The 27616-nt window shown below is 38.9% G+C and overlaps 1 protein-coding gene across 3 annotated transcripts in view; it reads left to right on the top strand.

Annotated features, from left to right (window-relative positions):
* The window catches only part of LOC109422878 (slit homolog 1 protein), a 123824-nt gene that overhangs the window by 16832 nt on the left and 79376 nt on the right, over positions 1-27616 (top strand). For all 3 annotated transcript variants that reach the window (XM_029878265.2, XM_062853016.1, XM_062853017.1), the window contains one exon: positions 9952-10460. The gene's annotated coding sequence lies outside the window, so the exon portion shown is untranslated. The remainder of the gene's footprint in view (positions 1-9951; positions 10461-27616) is intronic.

Genomic DNA, 27616 nt, shown 5'->3' with positions numbered 1-27616 from the left:
AATTGCTGTAATGCTCATACTCAGTAGAACACTAAAATTAGAGAGCCTATGTTTAGAAGAAGAAAAAATCTCCGATGAAAGATTTAAAAGCTGTAATGCTTATAGTGTGTATAACTGTTAGAATAGAAGAAAGCCTATGTACAGAAGAAGGAAATACTCTGATGAAATACTTTATGGCTGAAATATTTATAATGAGTAGAATAGTTAAACTAGAAAGAAGAGCCTATTTTCAAAAGAAGGAAAAATCTCCGATGAAAAATTTAATTGCTGCAATGCTTATAGTGAGTAGAACATTAAAACTACAAAGAACAGCCTATGTTTAAAAGAAGGACAAATCCCCGATGATAAATTTCATAGCTGAAATGCTATATTTGATCTTAACCGCTTATGCTGACAGTTTTTCACTTTGCGCTGTTTTCTTTTTTGTATCCTGCTCATGGTAGAATGAAAAGCATGACGATGTTGATGCTTTTAGGTTAGGTATAATAGCCTTTTTGATTTGTATTACATTCATTTGCAAGTAGTATATTTATGTATGTTGACAATGTTATTATGGATTCGGTTGGAAATCAAAAAACTTTTTTTGAGAAAAATATTTTTGCTAATTTTGGATTGTTTACAACATACATCGGAAGTGACGTATATCATGATAGTGCATCATTGAACGCACACAGCGCTCTACACCCGGTACTGAAAAAAAGTGTCGCTAGTCGAAAAGTATCGCTAGTCGAAAAGTGTCGCTAGTCAAAACGTCGCTATTCAATTTGATGCTGGCGCCATAATACTGTATTGAATATCTTTATCCTGTCGATAGCTTTGGCTGTGCCCGTTCACCATAACTCTTTGTTTCTAACTAAAAATAAGCTTTTTCGAGATGCTGTCTTATAAACCTTTTCTACTTCGCCTCCTAAATTGATTTCTCCCAGAGTTCCCCAATGATGTCGACTTTTCTCATGTTTATTTCGTTTTGTGCAATATAAAACGTGACAACCTATTCGGCCCAACGACCCTTTCGGCCTAACGACCCATTCGGCCTAACGACCCATTCGGCCTAACGACTCTTTCGGCCTAACGACTTTTCGGCCTAACGACTGTTCGGCCTAACGACCCTTTCGGCCTAACGGCATTCGGCCTAATGGCCTTCGGCCTAACGGCATTCGGCCTAACGGCTTTCGGCCTAACGGCCTGCTCCCAAGGGGAGTTTAGGGCGTGCTCCAGGGGGGGGGGGCGAATGAGGGGGTATGAGGTTGGTTTAGGACCGTTCAAGGTTTCAAAAGAACTTTTTTGAGCATAAGTCATAGAATCTACATGCATAACTTTTGTGCTAATAAAAGCCTTCGAATTCCCCCTAAAATCCCCTCGGATCCCAGGTAACGCACCTGATATCCTCAGAAACCCCGGAAAACGCCAACGGAACGCCTAAATAATACCTCTGAAACTCGTCAAAAATCATCTGAAGATTTCTGAAATGCCTTCGAAATCCTCCTTAAACGCCTTCGGACCCCATGTAACGCACCTGAGACCAGAGATGCCAGATATACAGATTTTTCTGTATTATACAGATTTTTAGAGGTTGATACAGACAGGATACAGAGTACAGAAAAAATACTGATTTCATGATCATGATACAGATTTTTCCTCCACATATTATTTTCCTCATACATTCACGCAAGGTGGAAAATAAAGTAATAAAAATTATTGGGAGTACAAACCCATTTAATTATTGATATTGTTCACATTTGACCTCAATTTTCAATCATTCCAAAAAAAAATTCTTTCGAATTGAATTTATTAAAAAAAATGTATTACGAAACATAAAAAATCCTAGATATGTAATGAGCATACGTTAAAGGCGGGCTTCTTTACGTTTTTATCACGTTGAAATCTTAATCTGGTAAAATATAACTTTCCAGCCTTCGCCCTAATTTAAGTTTTTCAGTAATTTTTTAAAGATTATGTTGTTATATGAAAAAAAAGAATAAACTATATCTTTGCTGATTGTTTTATGTGTATTGTTGTTTGCTTGATAATTTGCAAGAGTCGCGAATTTCCAGTGCAATATTAAGTTGTAAGGAAAATTTAAGCTTGAAGTACTGAACATGAAAAATGAAATAAAAGTTGGAAACTTTTCTAAGCAAAAGACATGGTTTTCTTTTTGCTTTTCATTCTTGTATGTAGAATGAAAATAAAGAGAAAACTTACGAAAACTGTTTTCGTTGAAAATTGAAAGTAATGACAGTTTTTTTCAAATAATAATATTGAATCAAACCTGAGAAGAAACAGCCAGTACACACCCTTTCAAACAACTGAGTTACTAACTATAAAACTATATTAGAGGCGCATGGAACAACAGTAATGGGAAGAGTTTTTTTTCTAAGAAATTCTTGCAGAGATTCTTTGGAAAAATTTCTAGAGGGCATTCTTAAGATATTCCTTGACTAATTTCTCCAGGAATTCTTTTGGATAGATTTCTATGGGTTGCTTCTTAACATCTAGCAAGATAAACTTTACACACAATTTTTTTTTATATTTGTTCAAAAAATATCGAAAATTTCTTGTCGACGGATAACTCCATTAATATCTCCACGGATTTTTTGAGAAATTCATTCAGAAATATTTCCAAAGAATTTCTACAGAAATTCCTTAAGAAATAGCTGAAAAAAATATTTCTGGGATCTTTGCAAATGTTTTGTAATGCGTTCCACCAAGAATTTCCCGAAATGTTTCTCCAGGTTTTTCCCCAGGAAGTTCTTAAGAAACTTCTTCTAGGATGGTAAAAAAGAAATTCGGGTTAAGTACTGTTCCTTTCAATTCCACTAAGAATTTGCATCCCTTGACAGATACGTATTTCGACCTCAACTGTAAGGTCGTCTTCAGTGTCTCGTACTTGACTCGACTGGACTTGACTAGAGTCGAGTCAAGTACGAGATACCGAAGACGACCTTACAGTTGAGGTCGAAATAATTAAATAATAAAAAAAAATTGTCAAAGGATGCAAATTCTTAGTGAAATTAAAAAGAACAGTTCTTAGCGAAACTGGAAGCATTCCCATACTTTTTGGTTTTTGATTTTTTTTTATTAAATAACGAAGCAATATTTTCGAAATCGGTTTTCGTACACAGTTAGAGGAAGGGCCAAGGTATCTCCTGATTTTTTTCTTCAGATGGAAAATATTTCTCAGTTTTAGGGAAACCAATTTTGAATGAAATTTAAAAAAATATGGTTTTTGAAAAATTGGTAAAAGTTTTACACCTGAAAAAAATCCAGGAGATAGCTTGATCCTTCCTCTAACTGCGTATGAAAACCAATTTGGAAAATATTACTTCGTTATTTAATAAAAAATCAAAAACCAAAAAAAATGAGGAAATGCGTCCAGTTTCGCCTTATCACGACTTTCTTTTTACTTACAACTAACTTTACTTCCTCTAACTCTTTCTTTCAGAATTTCCTGCTTAGATTTCTTCAGAAATTCGAATGTGAAGATATATTTATCTCCAGAGATTTCTTCAAAATTTCAAAATTGAGAAGTTACTTCATGGAATTTTCCTGAAAAAATAAAAATTCTGACATTCTTCAAGTTAATTATTCACAAATCCTCTTCTCAGGGTTCTCCAACATTTTTTTGAGACATTCGTTCAATGATTCCTGCAGAAACTCCTTCATGTTTTTTTTAGAAAAATAAAAAAAAAATTGATAAACTTCTGGAGTAACTCTATCAATGAAATAATTCTTGAGAAATTTCTGCAGTGATTCCTGGAGAATCCGTGGAGGAATTTCTAGAGAAATCTCTTAAAAAATGCAGACATTGCAGACAAAAGTACTTGTAGATTTTTTAAGAAATCCTTCATTGAATTTATAAAGATTCCCTGGAGGATTTTCTGAAGGGATCCTTGGTAGAACTGCTTAAGGTACCTCAGAAAGATTCATCGATAAAAAAAAATCTGGTGCAGTTTATGAAGAGAGAATTCTTTAGAGAACCAATATAGAAATAAAAAAATGGAGAACCATCTACAAATATTCTTGAAACATTTCTTGAAAAAATCTCTTAAAAATGCTTATTAGTTGAAGTTTTGCAGCAATTGTTGAGAGAATCTTTTGGAAAAAAACCCTAATTAATCCACCTAGCGGTGATGGTGCCTTTCTCGTGCTTTAAAATATCCTTTCAACAAAACTCGAGCGACATGTTGATGACATTGACATAAATACAAAATGCAAACTGCTTGCTAAATCTACTCAATATGGATACATTTTATATTAGCATAACATTCAATATTCAGAAAATATCAGACAACTATCCAAAGCTCAAACCAAACAAGTGTCATGAAGCCGCAAAATTTTGAAACGTCATTTTAGATTTTCCGGTCATTATTTTATGACTCCGGATATCTACCCCAACTAAACTAACCGCCATCTTGAACATTGAGACACCATCTTGGATGTTCTGGTATTCATTTTTGGACTCTGCACCTAAAATTACATAAAATAGTCGCCGTATTGAATTTTGGCATGTCGTTTATGATTTTCTGATTACCAGTTTTGGACGAAGACCGGCATTCTTCCCCATTCAAACTATAGTCATATTGCAGACCTTGTGAAACAGCGCACAGCTTGGGTTTTCTGATTACAAATTTTGAATTCTAGACATATTTTCATACAAAATATGCCCATAATGCAAGAATTAAAAATCCTATAAAATAGGCACTAACTTGAATACTGGGCCATTATCTTGGACTTTGGACCACTATTTTGGATACTCTGGTGGACTCCAAACGAATTTCCCATACCAAATACACTTATTTTACATAGTTTTAGAGCTCAAAATTCCTTAAAACAGCCACCATCTTCTGTTTACGCGATCAAATTCTTATTTTTCCATTCAACGTTGACCAATCCTGCTATAACTTTACACCTGAGGAATCTGAAATGGTACGATTTGATGAGATCGCTTTAGTTTTGTCTATATTTTGTTCTCATATATGAGAACTTGGACCTATTCGGCACTGTTGTTCATACCTAATGGCCATTAAACAAAGCCACGATTTAATTTTTCACATGAACGTTGGTTCTGCTACACAACAGCTAGCCTCTAATGTGATCTAAGGCTATTTTCTTGCTAATCGTTCATTAGATTATCAAAAAATCTGCGATCTGATGTGTCGTATGTATGGGTTTGGTTCATTTTTATACTTGGTAATTTCCGGTGGGATAGCCGGATCTGACTCCATGAGTCATGGACCATGACACTACCGGTTGTCCCAATTATGGTCTGAGAATATTTTATTGCTATTCATTCACCTTAACCTAATCACCGCGATTTGATATATCGCATGAATGGGTTTGCTTCACTTTTACTTCTAACCACTTTCGAAGCCACAGCTGAACTCGCAACACTACCGGGAATTTAATGTGGTCTGACCCTATTTTTCCATCAGGTTGTCGATAAGTCGTGATCAGTTTTCGTTCTACTGCTCGTGTTGTGTGTAGGTAAGAGGTAACGATAGCGCACGAATGTAACAAAGCCGACTGACACCCGACTGCGGCAACGAAATGAAGGTAGTAAAAAGTATCGAATGTTTACAAGACTGGTCGTGATTTGATGTACCGCATCCATGGGTTTGGTTAAATTTTACATTTTACTACTCGGATCTGATTCCGGGTAACTACCGGCTGAACCAAATATGGTCTAACATTATTGTCTTGTTAACTGCTCATCGGTTAACCAAAAACGCTGCAAATTGAAGGTGTCACATGCAGGGTTTGACAATTTCGACGGGACTCTCTGAACCAATTCCGGACCACTACCAGTGACGTAAGGCTATTTTCTAGCTAACTGTTCATCAGGTTATCGCACAAGCCACGATTTGATGTGTCACATGCCTGGATTTGGTTCACATTACATTTGGCCTCTTCCGGCCACTCAAAACCGATTCCGAAACACTTGCTGACCGTTCATTAGGTAATCTAAAAAGCCGCTATTTGATGTGACGCATGTACGGGTTTGTTTCTCTTTCAGATTTAACCACTTCGGCGGGAACCCCGGAACGGGTTCCGGAACACTACTGGTTCAGATATGATTTGAGATGGTTTTCCTGCTCATTGTCCATCAGGTCATCGAAAATGCCGTGGTTTGATGTGTCGCATGTATGGGTTTGGTTCAATTGTATATTTGGCCACTTCCAGCGGGACGCCTAGAACCGGTTCCGGAACACTACCGGTTCAGGTATGGTCTGAGATGATTTTCCTGCTCATTATCCATCAGGTCATCGAAAATGTCGTGGTTTGATGTGCCGCATGCATGGGTTTGGTTCAATTGTATATTTGGCCACTTCCAGCGGGACGCCTAGAACCGGTTCCGGAACACTACCGGTTCAGATATGATCTGAGACTATTTTTCTGCTTACCGCTCATCAGGTTATCGAAAATGCCGTGGTTTGATGTGTCGCTTGCATGGGTTTGGTACAAATGTATATTTGGCCACTTACAGCGGGACGCCCAGAACCGGTTCGGGAACACTACCGGTTCAGATATGGTCTGAGACTATTTTCCTGCTTACCGCTCATCAGGGTATCGAAAATGCCGTGATTTGATTTGTCTCATGCATGGGTTTGGTTCACTTTGATATTTGCCACTTCCGGCGGGACACGCGGAACCGGTTCCGGAACACTACCGATTCAGATATGGTCTTAGACTATTTTCCTGCTTACCGCTCATCAGGTTATCGAAAATGCCGTGGTTTGATGTGTCGCATGCATAGGTTTGATGCATTTTCATATCTGGTCCCTTCCTGGGGTACCGTTCCGGAACACCTAAATGGCCATATCTCCGGAACGGCTGAACCGATCCGAACCATTTTCAATAGGAAACAATGGGACCAGATTCCGCGTCGAATGAACCGTCGGTCATTGAAATCGGATGAGGTTTACTGCCAAAAAGTGATGTGAGTTTTTTTGTACACACACATACAGACACACACACACACGCACACACATACACACACACATACACACACACAGACATCACCTCAATTCGTCGAGCTGAGTCGATTGGTATATAAGACTTGACCCCTCCGGAGGCTCTATCAAATTTTCGTTTTTGGAGTGAACATATAGCCTTTCGGTACACCTTGGTGTACGAGAAAGGCAAAAAGAAAAAAAAACATCCTGAAGAAAAGTCTGAACAAATCCAAAGTAATGCCTGGAGGAATACCTCAAGGAACTATTGGATAAACTCCTGTAGGAACTTTCCAGAAAAATCTATTGAGAATTTCTAGAGGAATTTCCAAAAAATAAATCCCTGAAAAAATGAAGTAATTCTTAAGGTAGAAATTTAGGCAATTATATCTGGAATGATTCTTGAAGTTTTTTTTTATAGTCTTTCTATTTTTGTGTATTTTGAATTATGCTAGTTCTTCATACAAACTGGAAGTTTCTGAATTTCTGATAGAATCTCTGAATGTTTGTTACAGAAAAATATCTAATAAAATAAAAATTGCATCTTTTCAAGATACGTGAGAAGAAATTCATGGAGAAACCCCTCGAGAATATCATTGATAAATTTTCGGAGAAATGCTATAGAAAAACTCCTGAAAAAAATTTGGAGGAATTTCTCCAAAAATATTAAAAAAATATATATTAAAAAATACAAGCATAACTTATGTAGCAATCCCTGAAGGAATTTTCTCTTTAATCCTTTAAAGAATTCCATGAGGATTTTCTGAAGGAATTTCTGCGGAAACCCGTGAACCAGTTTCAGGATATTTTTTGAGAAACTCCCAGGAAAGTCCCAGGCAAAATTCTTGAAAGAATCCCTGGAGAAATTTTCACAAAAATTGGGCGACGTAAAAGTTCAGAACTAATGAGAATATAATATATATATTTTACTATACAAAATCATAACGTTCTGCTATTTACACCATTTAGTGAAATCTTACTGCAAATAGAAATGTTCGTACAAAATTCGGGACACAAAAATTTACATGTGCAACATACAGATTTCTTACGGGATCTGACTGGATTTACGGAAACTTGGTGTTTTTGGCTTTCAGTCACAGTTTCAAAATACAAATACAGATTTTCTAAAATCCTGATACAGATTTTTGGAAAAATCATCTGGCATCCCTGCCTGAGACCCTCAGAAACCCCCAAACGCCTTCGTAACGCCTGAGTTACGCCTCTGAAACTCGCCAAAATTCATCTCAATATGTCTGAAGCTTTCTGAAATGCCTTAGAAATCCCCCAAAACTCCCTCGGACCCCATGTAACGCACCTGAGATCCTCAGAAAACCCCGAAAACGCCTACGTAACGCCTGAATATCACCTCTGTAACTCACCAAAAATCCTCCTCGGACCCAATGTAACACACCTGAGACCCTCAGAAACCACCGGAAATGCCTTCGTAACGCTTGAGTAACACTTGAGCAAACTCTCTAAAACATATCTGAAGCTATCTGAAATGAATTCGAAATCCCTCTGAAACTCCCTCGAACCTCATGTAACGCACCTGAGATCCTCAGAAACTACCGAAAACGCCTGAGGAACATCTCTGAAACTCGCCAAAAATCCTCTGAAGCTTTCTGAAAGGCCCTCGAAATCCCCCTAAAATTCCATCGGATCCCATGTAACGCAACTGAGACCCTTCGAAACTCCCCGAAAATACTCCTGAAGCCCCCCGGTGCAACGCCTATGACCCCCCCCCCCTTCTGAAACTCCCATGAAATCCCTCTGAAACCCCACATGGTCCCCTTTAAATCTCCAGGACACTCGACCTTCTCAAACTTCTTTTCAATCAAGGATCGGTATATTCGCCTCACTCCCTTCATATCCACTCCTCTTTGCTAAAGTGAATCGAGAAAGATGCAGCAAACGGATTGTCGTGATCAAACACGCAACCCCATCACCAGTGGGGAACGATGCGCAAGCTGCTTGACATGGATATTCGTTGCCGTTCGTCGCAGTTTGGAGCGAATGAATGAATGGCGAATGGTAAAGAATGCGGATGAGCGATTAAAACGGCTATTATCATAGCCAGAAGAGAATTTTTGCATGTAAACTAGCATTAGCAAAAAAAAATTTTTTTGAAAACATCAAAAAATCATATGCACAATACCACTCGTATCACTCACGAATTTCATCACCGCTCGATCGCTTGGGACGCGAATGTGGACGAATGAGTAATTTATTCCAAGTGTGGCTTCCCACCGTTCGCCGAAGTTTGCTGTCGTCGCTGACAAGCAAACACACAAACTAAAGCGACAACCGTTCGCGACAACTGTCTTCGAATGTGGAAGAAGATGAAAAGTGGAAATCAGGAACTCTGTTTTCAATCCTCAAATCCATTTAGATAATGAATCCTCTATTTAGGCAGGCCCGGCTCGTTACCTAAATGGCGGTTTTGGTGTACATCAGTTCTACCGGTGCTGATCCGGATCACTAAAATGGCTATAACTCCGGAACACCTTCACCGATCCAGACCATTTTCAGTAGCAAACAATGCGGTAAAATTCCGGCTCGATTCGAGCTATAATCGGCCAATGAGAAGGGCCTTACATAAAAGTGAGACCTTTTTTGTACAGAGACATACATACATCATCTCAATTCACCGAACTGAGTTGATTGGTATATGTGACTTGACTCTCCGAGCCTTCTATCAAAATATCGTTTTTAGAGGGAACATTGGTGTACGAGATAGGCAAAAACGACAATGAAAAATGTATCTGAATAAATTACTGCTCCAGGACAGGGTAGTTTCATTTCTTGATTTCCTGGAAATGGATACGGTTACCTACCCAATATGACCCATATCACTCTCTATAGTAAGCCCAACGTGTAGGAAGCGCTGGTCATCACCACAACCACCCATTTTGCTGATTAATGAACGGCATTTGCCTCTGACTGTGACAATTTCACCCCACTGATCCACATTTTCTCGTTTTTCATTGGTATCTATTTGCAGAGTGCCGCCGGTCGAAAGCTGAGTGAAAATCTGATTTTTCGCCTGTCGTATTTGAACATACACACACACACACGCGTCGTTATTCCCGTCTATACTAGTTTTGCGTGCAAAGGTGACCACCACCACTACCACCGCACCGCTATAACCATTTCTCCACCGTCGTCATCATATCCCGCAGTGAAAACGAGTGGAATCGTGCCCGCTGGGTTTTTGGGTGATAGCTAAATAATTGATTGAAAGTGATTGGTCCCTAGGCGGACAGAAGGAAAACCGGGGAAAAAAAAGTTGAGTGTAATTTCTCCGTGCGTGAAACGAGTGACCACAGGAGCAGCGGTGTCACAGCCCCAAGCGCGCTGTAGGTGCCAGAAAGCATCGAAAAAGCATCGGGCTGAAGTGGTGAAGGCGAAGAGGTGCTCCCATAAATATTGATACTACAGTGTGGTGTTTGGACGGTCATGCTATAAGGATATGGGACAGCAGGCAGTTTATGAGCTTCTGTTTGTGTATTGGTAAGTACGATGATATTTGACTCCTATGCGATAAAGTATTTTGGCAAACATTTCGATGATGTTTGTGCGTGACCAACTTTTATTTGTTGATTTATGGTATTACTGACTTTGACCGACTGGGAGGATATCTTTTACTTAACTCTGAATATCCGATGTCGTTTTTCAAAGATCATCATTGCATTAATTTTCAGCGTACTAAAAATATATGAAAACGCCTTGGTTTGGTATTCTCGACATTTCTAGGGCCTTTCGGCTATTCCATACTATACCACACCATACCACGGGTTCAGATTCAACTGCATGGACGGGTATGCTGGCTGTAATGCATAACTAGCGCATTCAGTTTCCGAACTGGGGATACGAAATGTACTCTCGTTCGTACATGACATTCCATAACACCGGACCCAGGATGGAAGCTTACGGGACTCCTGTGGTTATATGAAAGCACTTCCAACTAATCTCTGTGTCGTAAACAAGTACTCGATTCTGGAAGTTACTTCCAATAATCTTGTACAAGTACTCGGGTATCCCCAGACGCAGGAGCGCATCGGCAATAGCCAGCCAACTGGAGTCAGCCAGCTGGAGCGCTGTCTCGGCGGTTTTTGTTACCAACAGGATATATAGCGTCCACGGTCGACCTACCCTTCCGGAAGCCGACCTGGGTGATCGAGAGCTATTTACACCTTCAGCGTACCTCAACATTCTATTGAGGATGATCTTTTTGAACACCTTCCCCGCCGCGTCGAGCAAGCACATTGGTCTCTATGCCGACGGGTCTCCGGGTGGTTTCCCCGCCTTTGGCAATCGAACCAGGTTCTGCCTCTTCCAAACTTCTGGGAAAACACCCTCGTCCAGGCATTTCTGCATAGCAGACCTGAACATCTCGGGAGCCTCTGCAATAACTACTTTTAAGGTCAGGTTCGAAACTCCATCCGGGCCTTAGCTACGATAAGGGATTTGGCAATCTCCACAAGTTCCGCTTCGGTGAGCCTTCCCTCATCGTCAGCCCCTGTCGCCAGCGGTCCTACAGAAGGAAGCAAAGGACTAGGATCATGATGCGGAAAGAACCGCTCGATGATCTCCTCAATCTTCTCTGGAGATTTCTCTGTAGGAGCCATTACACCTCTCGTTTTGGCCATCACGATCCTGTAGGCGTCACCCCACGGATTCACATAGGCACTCTGACAGAGACCCTCGAAGCAGGCATTTTTGCCTGCTCTTATCTCGGTCTTCAGCGCGGCTTTTGAAGCGGCGAACAACACCTGCCGTTTGTTTTGCTCTTCCTCAGATCGTGCTCACTGCATCCGCCGCCTAGCCCGTAGGCAGGCGCGGCGCAGGTCTGCAATCGCTTGAGTCCGCCAGTAAGCCGGTGGTCTCACATTTCTAGGGTAGATTCGCTTAGGCATGGTCGCATCACACGCACTGGAGAGTACCGCTACCAGCTCGTCGCTGTCTAAACCAAGTAGGCTTCGCCCACGGTGGCGGAGCGCCTCCCTAAATACCCCTTAGTCGAAGTATGTTTTCCACTCCCTCGCAGGTGGCCTTGGTCTAGCTGCCTCTTTCTCCACTCGCTGCCTGCTGTTGTTGTAGTCGACACTAGAGCGAATTACTAGGTAATCGTTGTGAGTGTAGCTATCGTCTACTCTCCAGTTTGAACTACTTCTTAGGTCAGGACTACAAAAAGTAACGTCAGTAATGAACTCCGCACCGTTCCAAATAAAGTTACTCTTGGTATCGATATTAGCCAGGTTGACATCTAGTATGGTCAGTATCTCTAGCAGGATCTGACCCCGATTGTTCGTGAAACGGCTTCCCCATTCCACGGCCCAGGCATGAAGTCACCCGCTATTGCCACCGGCCTTTGTCCTGTCAGCACGGTCGTCATACAGTTCAGCATCTGCGTGAACAAGTCGATCGACCACCGTGGAGGCGCATAACAGCTACAGAAGAAGACCCCGTCCAAGTAGCACACGTATTGTACAAAAGTACATATTACTCTTGTATGATTGAAATTGGTCATATAAGAGTTGTATGCACTTTTGTAGAACATGTGTGCTACTATGGCGTTTACTTTGGCGATCCCGAAGCCCTTATAGGTAGTAGACAGCAACTCCTTCCACGAGGACCCGTATTTATCCGTCGTCCATATCGCTGCTATATTTCTGAACCCATCCGTGACCTAGATGCCGTTGCCGGTGGGTACTCGGTATGGGTCCGCTATGATGGATATATCCGTCCCCCACTCAAAACCGCCTGACAAAGCAGTTGCTGAGCTGCGTCACAATGGTTCAGGTTCAGCTGCGTTACCTGCATTGTGATTTGTACACCGCCGGGCACCTTGGACCACCAATTGGGTGCCTGTTGTTCATGGATATCCCGATACATATCAGATAAATGGGTGGACTCGTGCAGCCATGTTCCCTATGACCTTTGGCGCTCCATCTCCTGCACAATTTGCTTTTGTCGGAGCCTTTGCAGTTCCATGACTTGTGTCCTGGTTCCAGACACCTGAAGCAATCCTCCGGTGGCTCATGAAAGGTCAGATGACATACTGTCCAGCCCACATTTATCTCTACTTTAACGAAGCTATTTACGTCCGCAACGGGTAGCTGTATCAGTGTTACATGTGCCCCTGTCAGCCTTTCCCGTAGCCGAACGGATGCAGTGGCCACCTTCACCTTGCACTGTTGCCGCAGTGCCGTGACGAGCTCTTCCACTTCAGTGACTTCGTCTAAGTTCTTCAACTTCAGAGTCGCCTCTGATGTAAAAGCCCTCACCTCGACCCCTGCGCCAAGGACCTCTTCCGCCAGACCTTTGTAGGCGGCGCCCTTCCGTACCTTTTCGCGCTTGAGCTCTAGGATCATTTCACCCGTACGAGTATGTCTAATGTTCCCAGATCCACGAGTTCTAAGTAACACACTTGTCACCGAAGAGTCACGGCGGCGCAGGTTTATGTTGCGCAAAAGTCACTGTGACTTACTTCTAGCAAGTATGTGTTTATTTGTTAGAACTAAGTCACAGTGACTTCTGCGCAACAAAAACCTGCGCCGCCGTGACTCTTCGGTGACAAGTGTGTTACTTGGGGTTTGGCATCGCTTCGAATCGTCCTCCATACTGTTCAGTCTTGATGATGAGCGCGTCGCCTTTCACGCGCTCTTCTACGCTTTCTTGGTTTGGCGTACCTGATCTCCCCGACTTGCGGTTTTTTCCGCTCGAACTATGTCCAAGGGGGGTTCTCCTCTTGGTTCGCCCTATTCTGTGGTTGCTGAGGGCCTAGCAACGATTGTAACCATCTGTTCCCTTACATCGGGGACGGGCCAGCCTTTTTCAGGCTCACCCTTCTTAGCATTCCGGGACTGCCGACCTTCGGGGTAGTATCCTCCTGCATCTCCGCCTGCATCCTGCATCCGCCACATCTTTTGGACAACCTGCGAAAGCAAAGACCTCCGCCTGGGTAGACTTCGTAACCTTTACTTCCACCGGTTCCGCCGCTGTTGCAGTCTTCACGAGTCTCACTTACGAAGTCGCAACAGGGTCGTTTTCAGGTCCTTACTAATGTTGGACTTGGTGGACGCAATGTCGGTGGCTTAGCCACCTCGATCGCGGGCAGTCCTTTTCTTTTTTTGGTTGAGGGCCCTCAACAACTACGCTCAATCCAATACATCCACCGACTGGCTTGCCGCAGTTTCCCGCTTCTACTTCCTCGCTTCTCCTTAACGGAGACCTCGCCAACCCGCTTCTGGCAAATGGGTTAGCCTCGACACTACCACTGCCTCCTACTTGATTTTGGTTTTTATTTGAACTTTTCATGCTTAATCCCACAAGTTGCACCTGAAAACCCTAGTAGCACATGTTCTACATATGTTTATGTTACTCTTATATGACTAAATTTGGTCATATACCAGTAATATGAACTCGTGTAGAACATATGTGCTACTAGGGAAGAGGTCCACCACGCCAGAACCCTGTATTAACGCGGTAAGGGACGTACAGGCCAGGTACCTTACAGGCTCCGTTAACGATCGAGCATCTTTTTCAACCCCTCGATCACTCATTTTTCTGCATGGGTCGCTACACACCTTGAATTGGAATAAGTAGTCCTATTTTTAGCTGGCGACTACACGGCTGACTCTCGATGGAGGGGGGCTGGGGGGTTTCGTCAGGCCCGGGATTATAATCCCTGCTACCCAAACACAAGTAGCTTTAAATAAGTTGAATTGTATACTTATACAAGTTTACTAGATATGCATCGCAATGAATTCAAAAAATAACATCATATGCGATGAAAGTTGCCCAATTGAGGTTAACCGCTGCACATATATGCAATAGTGACTTAAAATAGTATTTCATTCGATGTAAAGCGTGCATCCTTATCAGTGAAGAGAATTGCCAGACAAAAGAGGCACAAAATAAGCAACAAAGAAGATGAGGCGATTACTCTTTATCCCAACTGGTAACATATAATGACATGATCTCGAAAATGTTTGTTGCAGACAAAACGGAACCTGAATTTGTTGCGTACTTTTCAACTCGTGAATAATTAATTATTACCAACCCAAAATCGAAACTTGTTCATGATACATCTTCAGCAGCGTTGCAGTGTTTACCGACTCGAAGGTACCGCTCGAAAATCACAATGTAAGCCTTAAAAATCTCTGAACTCGTGGTGCACGATCTTTGTCCTATTCTGTTCAAGTTGGGACAAACCGATGTCGCATTGGGTAGAATGTCGCAACAAATTCAGGTTGCGACATTGTCGTTATTGTTGCGCGATGGTTGAATTTTGATTCGCTGATCCTTATCAAACTGCTGTTTGTCTGAGTTTGTAATTGATGTCATTCCATTAGATGTTGAATGTTAAGCATCCTCAAAGGAGGCTCCAACTTTCGTCATAAGTGTCGGATCGCTTTGCGATCTTCGGTAAAATTTTTAGCACATCGAAGAACTAATGACGGGTTGTGTTGAATAGTTTGATCGATCAGTCACCACTGCACACTGGGCCACGAGCGGGATTTAGCAAGTAAAAACCTCTAGCGTTTTGCAAGTACATTTTTTTGGGTTGGTGTCTTCGGAGACTTGTATTTATTTTACCTGTACTTTTATGTGATGATGAAAGTTAGTTGGTAATTTTGCCGCATAGGTGGCGCTGCGATACTAACTTCTTTGTTTTACGTCCTAGAGGTTTCCCGTCTTCTGCAAAGTTGTAGAGTGTGCAAAAATAAGTAAAGTCGCCGAAGACATCAAAGTTGTGTGACTTCAAATAACAAAGTTATAGTAAAAATAGTAAAATTTACGTGAAAATCACGTTTTCATGACTATTTTGAATGTTAATTACAAATTTTTGAATTTTAACACTTCACACGTGTAAATCAAAGTAGCCTGCGTCTGACGATACCAACTTTACAATTTTTCGGAACATTTAAAATGGTTTTTTGGGCAAAATACTAAAAATTACTTTGATTTTTATAAGCAGTTTTTTCAAAAAGTTGCAAATTTCGGCAAAATTTGAAGGTTGCTTGAAAATACACCACTCAAGATCTATTAACTCTGAAAGTTTGCCGGAGTTATAATTTGTTTTTTTTAGATATCTTGTTTTTAAATATTGATGTTTTTATACCTAAATTATTTTGAAAGAAAAGCAATTCAATATTCCGGAGTTGTCCTGCTAGTAGATCCTCACGGATCACTTTTAAATTAAAAGTTTTATGTTTACCCAACGCTTTAATAACTTAAAATGGACTTGTTGTGTTCAATTGTTTTGCGCATCAATGTATTGAATCGACAGAGCACATATATTTATTGGTCTATTGAAAGAATAAAAGTATAATGCTTTTTGATCCTGTGTGAGCGACTTACGTTAGTGCAAAGTTCCGGTATACCAACCCGTGGAATCAATAATGATTTTCAGTTAGCTCAACGTACATATGTTTAGATGGATATTCATGAAATTATAAAAAAAACTTTGCTAATCAATGTCGTGTCATTAATTGGCACAGTGATTTAGTTAGTAAAGCACTTGTCTATTGTACAAGAGTCGTGAATATAAATCTCATCTTGAGCTGAGGATTTTTTTTAAATTTAACCAATAATTTATTCATTTTGACGTATGAACATTGAGTTAACTGAAAATCATTATCGACCACACGGATTGGTATAACGAAACTTTGCACACACGCTCACACAAGGCCAAAACCATTATAATTTCTTTCTTTCAATAAACCATTAAATATATGAGCACTGTTGATTCAATAAAATGCACACAACAATTGAACACTAAACGTTAATTTTAAGTAATCAGGGCGTTGGCTATACATAAAACTCTTAATTTATATCCACTGGCAGGACAACTCCGGAATAAAGAATTGCCTCTCTTTCAAAATAATTTAGGTATAAAACATCAATATTTAAAAACAAGATATCTCAAAAACAATAAATTATACCTCCGGCAAACTTTCAGATTTAATAGATCTTGAGTGGTATATTTTCAAGCAATCATCAAACTTTGCCGAAATTTGCAACTTTTTGAAAAAAAAAATGTAATAAAAATCATAGTAATTTTTACAATTTTGCCCAAAACCCATTTCAAATGTCTCGAAAAATTGTAAAGTTGGTATCATCAGACGCAGGCTACTTAGATTAATACGTGTGAAGTGTTAAAATTGAAAAATTTGCAATTAACATTCAAAATAGTCATGAAAACGTGATTTTCACGTAAATTTTACTATTTTTAGTATAACTTTGTTATCTGAAGTCATACAACTTTGATGTCTTCGGCGACTTTACTTATTTTTGTACGCTTTACAACTTTGCAGAAGACGGGAAACCTCTAGGACGTAAAACAAAAAAAAGTTAGTATCGCAGCGCCACCTATGCGGCAAAATTATCAACTAATTTTCTTCACCACATAAAAGTACAGGTAAAATAAATACAAGTCTCCGAAGACACTAACTCAAAAAAATGCACTCCCAAGACGCTAGAGGTTTTTACTTGCTAGATCCCGCTCGTGGCCCAGTGTGCACTGAGAACAGCCTATTATTTGATACTTGCACTCTCAAAATTCGAGATGTGTTCAAAATTTCCGAAAGTTGAATTCTCTCTCCCACAAGCAATTCATGTTTTATGGGGGGATTGAGTTTGGATGCGAGGACTTGAAAAAGCGCATCGCTGAAATACATCTAAAACTGGTTATCAAAAATTCAAAACTCAAATTATGTGACCAATTTTATTACTTTCTACTGGTACATAAAGTGCATTCTGCCACTTGAAGTCAGTACAAGGCGATGATGTATCTTTCCATCTCGTCAAGCATATCATACCACATGTGCAGCAGTACCGCAATTCCGTCGGGTGCCAAAAAATCATGTCTCTACATATTCCAAGAACCAGCAGGAAACTGAATCCAACAGAGCTTGAAATGTAAATGAATCTTGCACCACCCACCGCACACGTACGTACCTACATGTATGTTTTCCGGCAACCAACAACGTGCTGGAGACAACATTTCCAGGGAAGTTGGCCTTGTTTCTGTTGCAACGAACTGACAAAAGCCATGGTAACATTGTCACATATCAGAAGTTTTGGGTTACTCAACAGCTTCCTGCTGTTTGTAATGCAACATTGAATCAATGTGTACATTAACAAATGAAAATTATATCCTATAAAGAGGAATGTTCCGATGGAACAACTCACATTTAGCGAGTTTGTCGGGAGTGGGATTCGATCCCAGGTCCTCGGCGTGATAGACACGTGCTTTAACCATCACACCAGATCCGCTCCGCGTAGTGCATAATTGTGATTGCTACACAATATCCAAATTAGTGTGGCAACCCGAGTAGGTGGAAAAATCTGATGAATAGCATATTCAGTTATGATTGATTGAATTACTGAAGATCAAAAACTAATATTGGTTTGATTGATATAAGAGGCGAAAGAACAGAAATAATAGCAAAATCTAATATGGTCAACTACTCAATAATAGCTCGTTAAGATATTACAAGATCAAAACAATAGCAGACGAGATTTGTCATTTTTTCTAGAAAAAAAAAATGAAAAATGTCAGCATCCAGCATTGAACCTACGACCTAAGGATTCACAGGTGGCGATGCTTACCACTTAACTGTAGCTTGCTGTTGTAAACAACATGGGAATAAGAGCATCCGGTTCTTCGTTTCCATAGCTCAGAAAGGGGCACATGGCATTTCACTAACATTGAGCCATCTCTATGGGTGTATGTGTTCCATTTCGTGCAGAAGAGCTAAACATTAGACCTGTTCACTTTTTTTGACCTACCCGTGTCCCATCAAATTATCAATCCACATGCAAAAACAAGTCTTCAGTCCAAAAATGAACCAAATTGGTAAAGGTTTAGAGGTGTATCAAATCGATTTTGTGTTTTTTCGAGCATTTTCACGAAAATGTACTCCAATATCCAAAAAATTGCACCGAAATAGTACCAAAAACACCGTTAAAATATAGTTGGAACAATACTCTACAACTTTGCCGAAGACACTACGGTGTTTAAATTGCTTATTTCAAAGTTATTCAACAATTTTCGTTAAAAAATCGCGAAAAAATACAATATTTTTACGGTTTTTCATGTAAAAGTCATGTAAATTTACATCGTTTTAAGTGACTAAATTAATTAGCTATTGCTCCTATGTGTTACGAACATTTCGTCCATACATCATTTTAGTGTAGGAATTCGTTTTCATTGACTATTTATCAAAAGTATGTCACGTTGATACTAAAAATCGCATAGAGTTGCCAGCACAAAATTGAACAAAGTTCCCCATGATTAAAACGTCATTACATTTCTTTGTCGCATCTGCATCAGTTTCAATTTGGTGTAGATGGTTGAGCATGAGACTGCCGATTCGAAGATTCAAGGTTCGAGCCCTGGAATAGGATTTTTTGGGCAGCCTATTTAATGCACCCATAGATAACGAAAGTGCACCATAGAAAAACAAAAATGCACCATAAATAATTAAGTAATGTACCGATTAAATGCACAGCATTCTCCATAAATAAATATAAATGTTCCATAATAAATTAAAAATGTAGCGGTAAACCAAAAAAATTTCTAGTTAAAAATGAAACATTGTATCAATAAAAAAATAAATAAAACACCATAAACAAATAAGTTTGCTCCATAAAAAATAATAAAAATATCCATAAATAATGAACATTTGCTCCATAATTATACCATATTTGCTCCATAAAAAATTGAAATTGCACCATAAATATAATCAAATTGCACCATAAACAAATTGTAAATTTCACCACAAAGAATGTAAAAGCTACATAAATTTAATCTTATTGTACCATTGCTGCAGTGTCCAACGACATATAGTTTTAGGATGTGGATGGGATAATGTTAATATGAAAAGTAAGAAGAAAATAAACAGAAACCATGTACCGAAGCACGCATCTATGATAGAACGACTTAAAAGATGGAAACACTATGAATGCAATTTACCGGATAATCGCTTGCTGTTCGAACTCGCTAACGCTCACGGGATAACATCTCTGTTTGCATTATACCGGGCAAATTCATGGATTTGTGGATTACCTATAACCGAATCGACACAGTTACAACGCATCCACAGGCTACGCCGCATGTATTAAAAGAATCCGCATTTTGAAAGAAGGGTTAACCCTTGGAGTTTACATAATATGTAATGTAAATATATTATATTTATTAATGATTTCAATTTGATCGGAAAAATTATCAAAAAATTAATCCATGTTTTATATAATTATAAAATAAACTAAGTATCCTGATAACAACTGACGTTCTTTTTATTAGATTCTTTTTAGATTATCAGGAGGAGCAGAAAACGGGTTTGGTGGTCTAGTGGCTACCGCTTCTGATTCGTATGCAGAAGGTCATGGGTTCAATCCCTGGCCCGTTCCTTTCATCCTACTTTATATCTTTCTATCCACTTTCTCTCGCTCTCTCTTCTCTACATATACAACTAATGTATATTCATATGTTCATAGTCTTCACTAGAACCAGAAACGAATTGGAAAAAAGTCGTTTCCCTCATTTCCAACTTCTTCTCACAGCACAGTATATATAACGCCTACAAGTTATGCAACCAAAGCGTGCTGTGCCGCTTGACCTTATTCACCTTATTCACCACACAATCTATCACGAACACTATAAAAATAACCCCTATTCATGGATCGCATCCGTGCTGGTTGTGGGGATGCAGAGGTGATCTCGGTCTTTAGTAGCAACAACCAGCACACTAGAATGTTAGAACATTCCTTTCCCTTCCTAACTGACTATAAGGACGTGGCCGGCGCCGTTATTGATCAAGAATGTATGAGCTGCTTAAATTGCACTTTTAGAATAAGTGGAGTGTCCCAGCCCTTATTCATTTGGATCCCAGTGCAATTGGTACCAGCTCAGATCAATCACGGAGGAGCAACCATTGACATGTATAGTCAGATTTGATTTTTTTTTTAATTTAGGCAGAAGGTGCAGAATATAGCCTTTTAAATTCCACATATTACTATATACTTACATATTTCCAGTGCTACTAGCCATTGAAATACTGCTAATGATGCAGAATTTGATTAATTTTTGTAGATTTTGCATTCTTTGAGGTGAAATTTATAGTTTGTTAATGGTGCAATTTGATGATATTTATGGTGCAATTTTAATTTTTTATGGAGCAAATATGGTATAGTTATGGAGCAAATGTTCATTATTTATGGATATTTTTATTATTTTTTATGAAGCAAACTTATTTGTTTATGGTGTTTTATTTAATATTTTATTGATACAATGTTTCATTTTTAATTAGAAAATCTTTTGGTTTACCGCTACATTTTTAATTTATTATGGAACATTTCTATTTATTTATGGAGAAAGCTGTGCATTTTGTCGGTACATTGCTTAATTATTTATGGTGCATTTTGATTTTCCTATGGTGCATTTTGTAATTATTATGGCCGCAATAACCTTTTACCGATTTTTTGCGTCTCGATCCAGCTATAAGTTAATGAGACTACGCTCTGCATCTCATTGCAATTTGGCATCATAGCCTTGTTTCGAAACCGTAGAGTGCATAGTAAGAATGAAGTTTCCCTTTATCGTGTAGTTGTGTTGCTTGTGGCTAGATAGATGGAAGTAATCTCCACAGTTGTATGATAAATTTTGCATCCAGAAGCAGTTCCATCATCGTATTCAATTGTTTTAGCTAAATTAATCAGTATCAAACAGATGTCCAATATTTTGTCCAGCTGATCTCGTCGACACGATTTCTTGTCAACAAGTAAATTAAATATCTAGCTAGTCCTGGAATGGGCTTAATTGGCAGGTCCCGATCATCATCATTATTTGGGAGATTGCATGTAAGTCATGGTCCATGGCTCATGGCAGATTCATCATCCTAACTGCTACAAAGAAAGAAAAAAAAGTTTATTATGTATTTGAGCTTGAACCTGGGACCTTCTGATCCGTAGGCTCGAGCCTTATCATCTGCGCCATTTCTGATACTTGAATCAAAAGACATTAGAATACGATGGCATGACGTCTTAATCATGGGTAACTTTGTTTTAATTCGTGCTGGCAACTCTACGCGATTTTTAGTATCAACGTGACATACTTTTGATAATTAGTCATTGAAAACGAATTCCTACACAAAAACAATGTATGGACGAAATGTTCGTTACACAAAGGAGAAATAGCTAATTAATTTAGTCACTTAAAATAATGTAAAATTACATGCCTTTTATATGTGAAATCGTAAAAATATCGTGTTTTTTCGTGATTTCTCAACTAACATTATTGAATAACTTCGAAATAAGCAATTTAAACACCGTAGTGTCTTCGGCAAAGTTGTAGAGTATTGTACTAACTATATCCTAACGGTATTTTTGGCACCCTTTCGGAGCAATTTTCTGGATTTATGAGTAAATTTCTGTGAAAACGTTTAAAAAAACACAAAATCGATTTGATACACCTTTAAATCTTTATCAATTTGGCTCAATTTTGGACTGAAGACTTGTTTTTGCATGTGGATTTATAATTTGATGTGTCACGGAGAATCGGAGAAAAAAAGTTTTAAAGTGAACAGGTCTACTAAACATGTTCTTATGTAGAAATTTTCAGCTATTTTGACAAGAACAAAAACTGATATCATATCACTTTGAGCTATTCGTGCGATATTCATTAGATTTTCGAATAACTCGTCAAAATCACATCGTGCTATGACAGCAAAAAGTGTTCGATTTGAGATTTGAGATATTTTCGTCTACCCGGGAAGCAAAGAAAACCCCTCATTTGGAACTTGTAGAAGTGATTAAAGTACATTCAGTTGAAGAGAAGCTGGCCGAATTCCAGTGAAACGTAGAGCCAAAAAACAAGAGCATTTCATAGTTAACATCTTATTATTTTTATCTTTGTGAGTATGCGCAACAAATACGAATTGCAGTAATGAATACAATATTTTTCGTGAGCGGACCTGGTGTGATGTGATGGTTATAGCACGTGACTTTTACGCCAAGGACCTGGGATCGAATTCCACTACCGAGAAACTCGCAAAAATGTGAGTTCTTCCTTCGGAAGGGAAGTAAGGCGTGGTTCCCGACATGAATTAGTTAAGGGCTAAAAATCTCGGTAATCCAAACAAAAGAATATTTTTCATTGAACATTATCTGAATATTTCTGAACAGCATATTTCCTTATTTTCTTCATCTTTAAGTGCCAACTAAAACCATTCTGCGGAACATCCTCAGGTTTGTAAAAGATTAGACAATCTGGGGATGGAGTAATTTGACTCGATACGACAGACACTGCACTTACCTCTTCAATTTCTACCGGAACCAATCTAAACTTGTTTCCCCAAATTTGCCTGTTCACAGATGGGTCATAAACTGACACCGAATGAAAAATTTATGATTTCATCCATACCACAGTAGGTACATGCATGCATATCGTCCAATGCAGAAGGAAAATCGATAAAAGCGTTCCGCCAGCGGAGGGTTCTAAATTTAGAACCTCCACATCGGTTTCCACCCGTTGAACCCCATAAGAAAAGCTCTATACCTACTGACTGGCTAAAGCAACCATCACATCACCTCCGCTGACGCTGTGGAACGCAGCGGAAATGTGAAAAAGGCACGTTATCGCTGCCTCTGTCGGTATGCTTGCCGGAGTACGGTTCTGTTGGGAGTCCCAAATGGCAATTGAATTGCGCTCTGATTACCATCAGGAAGTGACGCGGGTAACGGTCAAATTCTTGGCGTTTGATAGCTCACTCTTTTATCTAGATTAAGACTCTATCCATCTTCAGCTCAACAACAAATAAGGGCCTTGCGTCATTACTGACGACTATCATCAGCTACTACTACTTACCTCATTTTACCATTTCTTGGAAAAACCATTCCACTGGAAAATAACCTGCATTCCAAAATCCGGAACCCAGGTACAACGAACCTAAGCAAAACCTCTCGCCATCAATTGATTATTATCAATCAAAACTGTATTGCATACCCGTGCAGGGAACATATTTTCAGCGGTGAAAAAATACATTTTAAGGAGTGTCTGTCTCTAGGAAAACGGCAAGAGTTACAGTTAGAGGGTTGAAATATGCATATTGAACGAAGACCGGCATGAAAGCACAAAAAGAATGAGTGATGTTCAATTTCTATCGTTTTTCCTACAGTAAGAACCGAGTTGTATAGGTTTACCACAGAAAGGCTCAAATTAGAAAGGACACATTTTGGTTCAGAATGCTATTTACTAATTAGAGAATCTATCAATAGATTTTGGCGTTCCATATTTCTAAGCCATTCAGAAAACAGTTTTTGTGGAAAACCTTTTCAATGCTTACCTTTATTTTGGTAGATTCCGACGTATTCATATACTCAATATGACCATCCCAACTGATCTTTTATGAGCACGTGCAAAAACTTGGTTCATTGCCAAAGGACATCCCAGATGTATGTACGCAGAGCAGACATACAGTATCGGACAATAAAAATGCACCAAAGCCGTTTTCCCATACAAACTTGTCAAGTTCAGCCTGTCATGTCTCAGTTATTTCTCAACCGGTTGATATCATTTTTCTGTGACGAACTACAAAACATTTCAACTTTTAAAAACTATTGAAAAAGTTCTGAGATAACTATTGATACAAAAGTTACAGATAGGTTGAATTTTGACAATAAAAATGCACCAAGACAAAAAAATGTATAGCAAAAAATGTTGAAGACAAATCATGTTGGTCTCTTCAGCAAAATTATTCATCATCACACAAGAAACATATTTGCCCAAGACACCATAATGATATGACTTTACCATTTTTTGCTACAACATTTTTTGTCTTGGTGCATTTTTATTGTCAAAATTCAACCTATCTGTAACTTTTGTATCAATAGTTATCACCAAACTTTTTCAATAGTTTGTAATTGTTGAAAGGTTTTGTAGTTCGTCACAGAAAAATAAAATCAACCGGTTGAGAAATAAGTGAGATATGACAGGCTAAACTTGACAAGTTTGTATGGGAAAACGGCTTTGGTGCATTTTTATTGTCCGATACTGTACATACACGTGGTATACTACCTCCTGTTGCCAGCAGCATACATACATTTTCATACGGTTGAATCTGAAGTAATTACTTGATGTGGAGACAAATGTGGCAAGCGAAAAAGAGTTATGGGGGGAGTTGATGTTGACGCCGCTTATGCCAGGCTAATATGTGCCCCGGAACTCTTCGCCTGCCTGTTATTCTATCATAGTTGAATTTAGTTCATATAGCTACTTCCTATTATCCTATACAGGGCCCATATAGCCGAGGCGGTAAACGCACGGGAATTCAGCATGATCATGCTGAGGGTAACGGGTTCGATTCCCGGTCGGTCCAGGATCTTTTCGTAAAGGAAATTTCCTTGACTTCCTTGGGCATAGAGTATCCTCGTACCTGCCACACGATATACACATGCAAAATGGTCATTGGCAGAGGAAGCTCTCAGTTAAAAACTGTGGAAGTGCTCATAGAACACTAAGCTGAGAAGCAGGCTTTGTCCCAGTGAGGACGTTACGCCAAGAAGAGGAGAGGAGCTACTTCCTATTAGCATTGCCAGTAGCCAGTCAGCGGTGAGCAACGCTAATGGTGAACCGTTTTATGTTTTGAATGATATAAAACTGTCGTTTATAAGGAAGAAATTTACTTCGTCATATAAGCTAGTTTCATACATATAAGACGAAAAAAAAGACAATAATTAAATATATTCCAACTTATCTTTACGAATGACTCATTGGATCGAAGCAGAAAGAGATAGACTATCAATAACCAGTACTGTAATTCGAATAATTACACAAAATTTCACGTTTCAACTTCTTTCCACTTACGAATTGACATTTTCTCCTCGTTTTCTCCTACGACGAAGGAAACCGAACCAAAGCAGCAGCTAGCCGAATTGTTCTTCATTATCGTTCAATTTTCATTTCACCAGATTCAGTTATTGAGCTAACCTTCAATTCACATCCCGCAAAAGCTCTGTGGAACTTGAAAATTGGATTCCACAGCTTCTGACTGCAGCAAAAGTCGCTCGATTTTTGAAAAAAAATACAGAAGTGTCACATGACACAACACATGGAGAATCTCTTAAGGAATCCATTGAAAGCTATGTCTTTGAAGCTTCTCGGAAACAGTTCTTGAATTTGTTTTGGAGAGACTCTTAGACAAAAGGTCCTAAAAAAATTAAGTTAGCTGTGGATGAATTCAGGATGAGTGCCTGAAAGAATACCGTAAGAAGTTTCTTCGATACCTTTTTTATTCCAATGAAAAAATGCTAGAGAATTTTCTAAAGAGATCTCAAAGATATCTGTGGATGCATTTTTGTAGATATCAATTTAAAAATTTCTACAGAGAATGCAGATAAAGGTACTTGCGGAAATCCCGAAGAAATTGCTCAATGTATTTTTGAGGATTTTTCATAAAAATTTTCAAAACAATTTTTGACTTGTAAAAAATACATTGCATACTAGCCTATAAAATTCTGCTACTGGAGAATTTTCTGCAGGAAGTCCATTTTTATTTCTGCAAGAATTGCTGATAGAATCTTTGGAGAAATTCTTGAAGCATTACAAAAAACTCAGGAAAAATTCCTGAAGTAACGTCCCAATAAATCCTAAGCAATCCCTACTGGAGAAATACCTGGAGGAACTTCTGGAGAAACTTGGAAGTAACCCTTGAACAACTTTCAGAAGAACCTATTAAGAATTTTCTTTAAGAATTGCTAAATAAATACCTGAGAGAATCTCTGCTAGCAATACATGTAGTAACACTTGAACCAATCTCTGAAGAAATTCCAACAATAATTTCTGAAACAGTTCCTTGAAAAATTTCTAAATTTGTTATGGAAAACCTTAGAGGAATTGAAAAAAAAACTCTCAATCTCTATAAAAAATTTCCAAAAATGCATCGATTGAAGAAATCATTGGAGAAATTCCTAGAAGTGCTTTAGAAATGATTTTTTAGAAGAACTCCAGGAGAATTTCCTAAAAAACCTCTTGAATGAAGTTCTGATATTATTTCGGGAGGAATGCAGTTCAAAATGTTTCAAGAAATACATGCAATGCACGAACTATTAGAGCAACACTGAAGGAACCTCAGGGCCAGGAAGATTTCTTGTTGGAAAACCAATGGATTAGATTCAGAATGAATCTTTTGTGATATTTTTCAGAAACGTTTGAAGTATACCCATTGAATATTTCTGTGCATTTTTCAAAGAATTCGGAAGGAATTTCTCTAGAAACTTTCAAATACATGGGTGAGAATGAATTCTAAAGGTATACTTGAAAAGTCCCAAAAAATGACCACGTGGTTTATGGACAGCCCCTTTCAGTGTAGGTATTTTTAATTATAATACACTACATTCTTATCCAAAAAATTTTGTTTTCAAATACAATAGATACATATCTGGATAGATGTAATTGTCATTCAAAATTTATAAATCATCACATATTGGTGTTCATGATTTCATACAGAATTGATTCGTTTTTTTTCTTGTGCAAATAAATCTAGTTTGTTAAGGGCTTAAAGCAATCCAAACTCTTCTTCCATTTATTCAAACACACATAACATTTGAGAAGGGCCTAAGTGCTTTTTGTAAACAAACATGTTTCGTTCACTGTAGAG

Source organism: Aedes albopictus, chromosome 2, assembly GCF_035046485.1.
Source record: "Aedes albopictus strain Foshan chromosome 2, AalbF5, whole genome shotgun sequence".
Lineage (NCBI taxonomy): Eukaryota > Metazoa > Arthropoda > Insecta > Diptera > Culicidae > Aedes > Aedes albopictus.
Note: the sequence above shows the minus strand (reverse complement) of the source record. Positions and strands in the feature narration are given on the sequence as shown.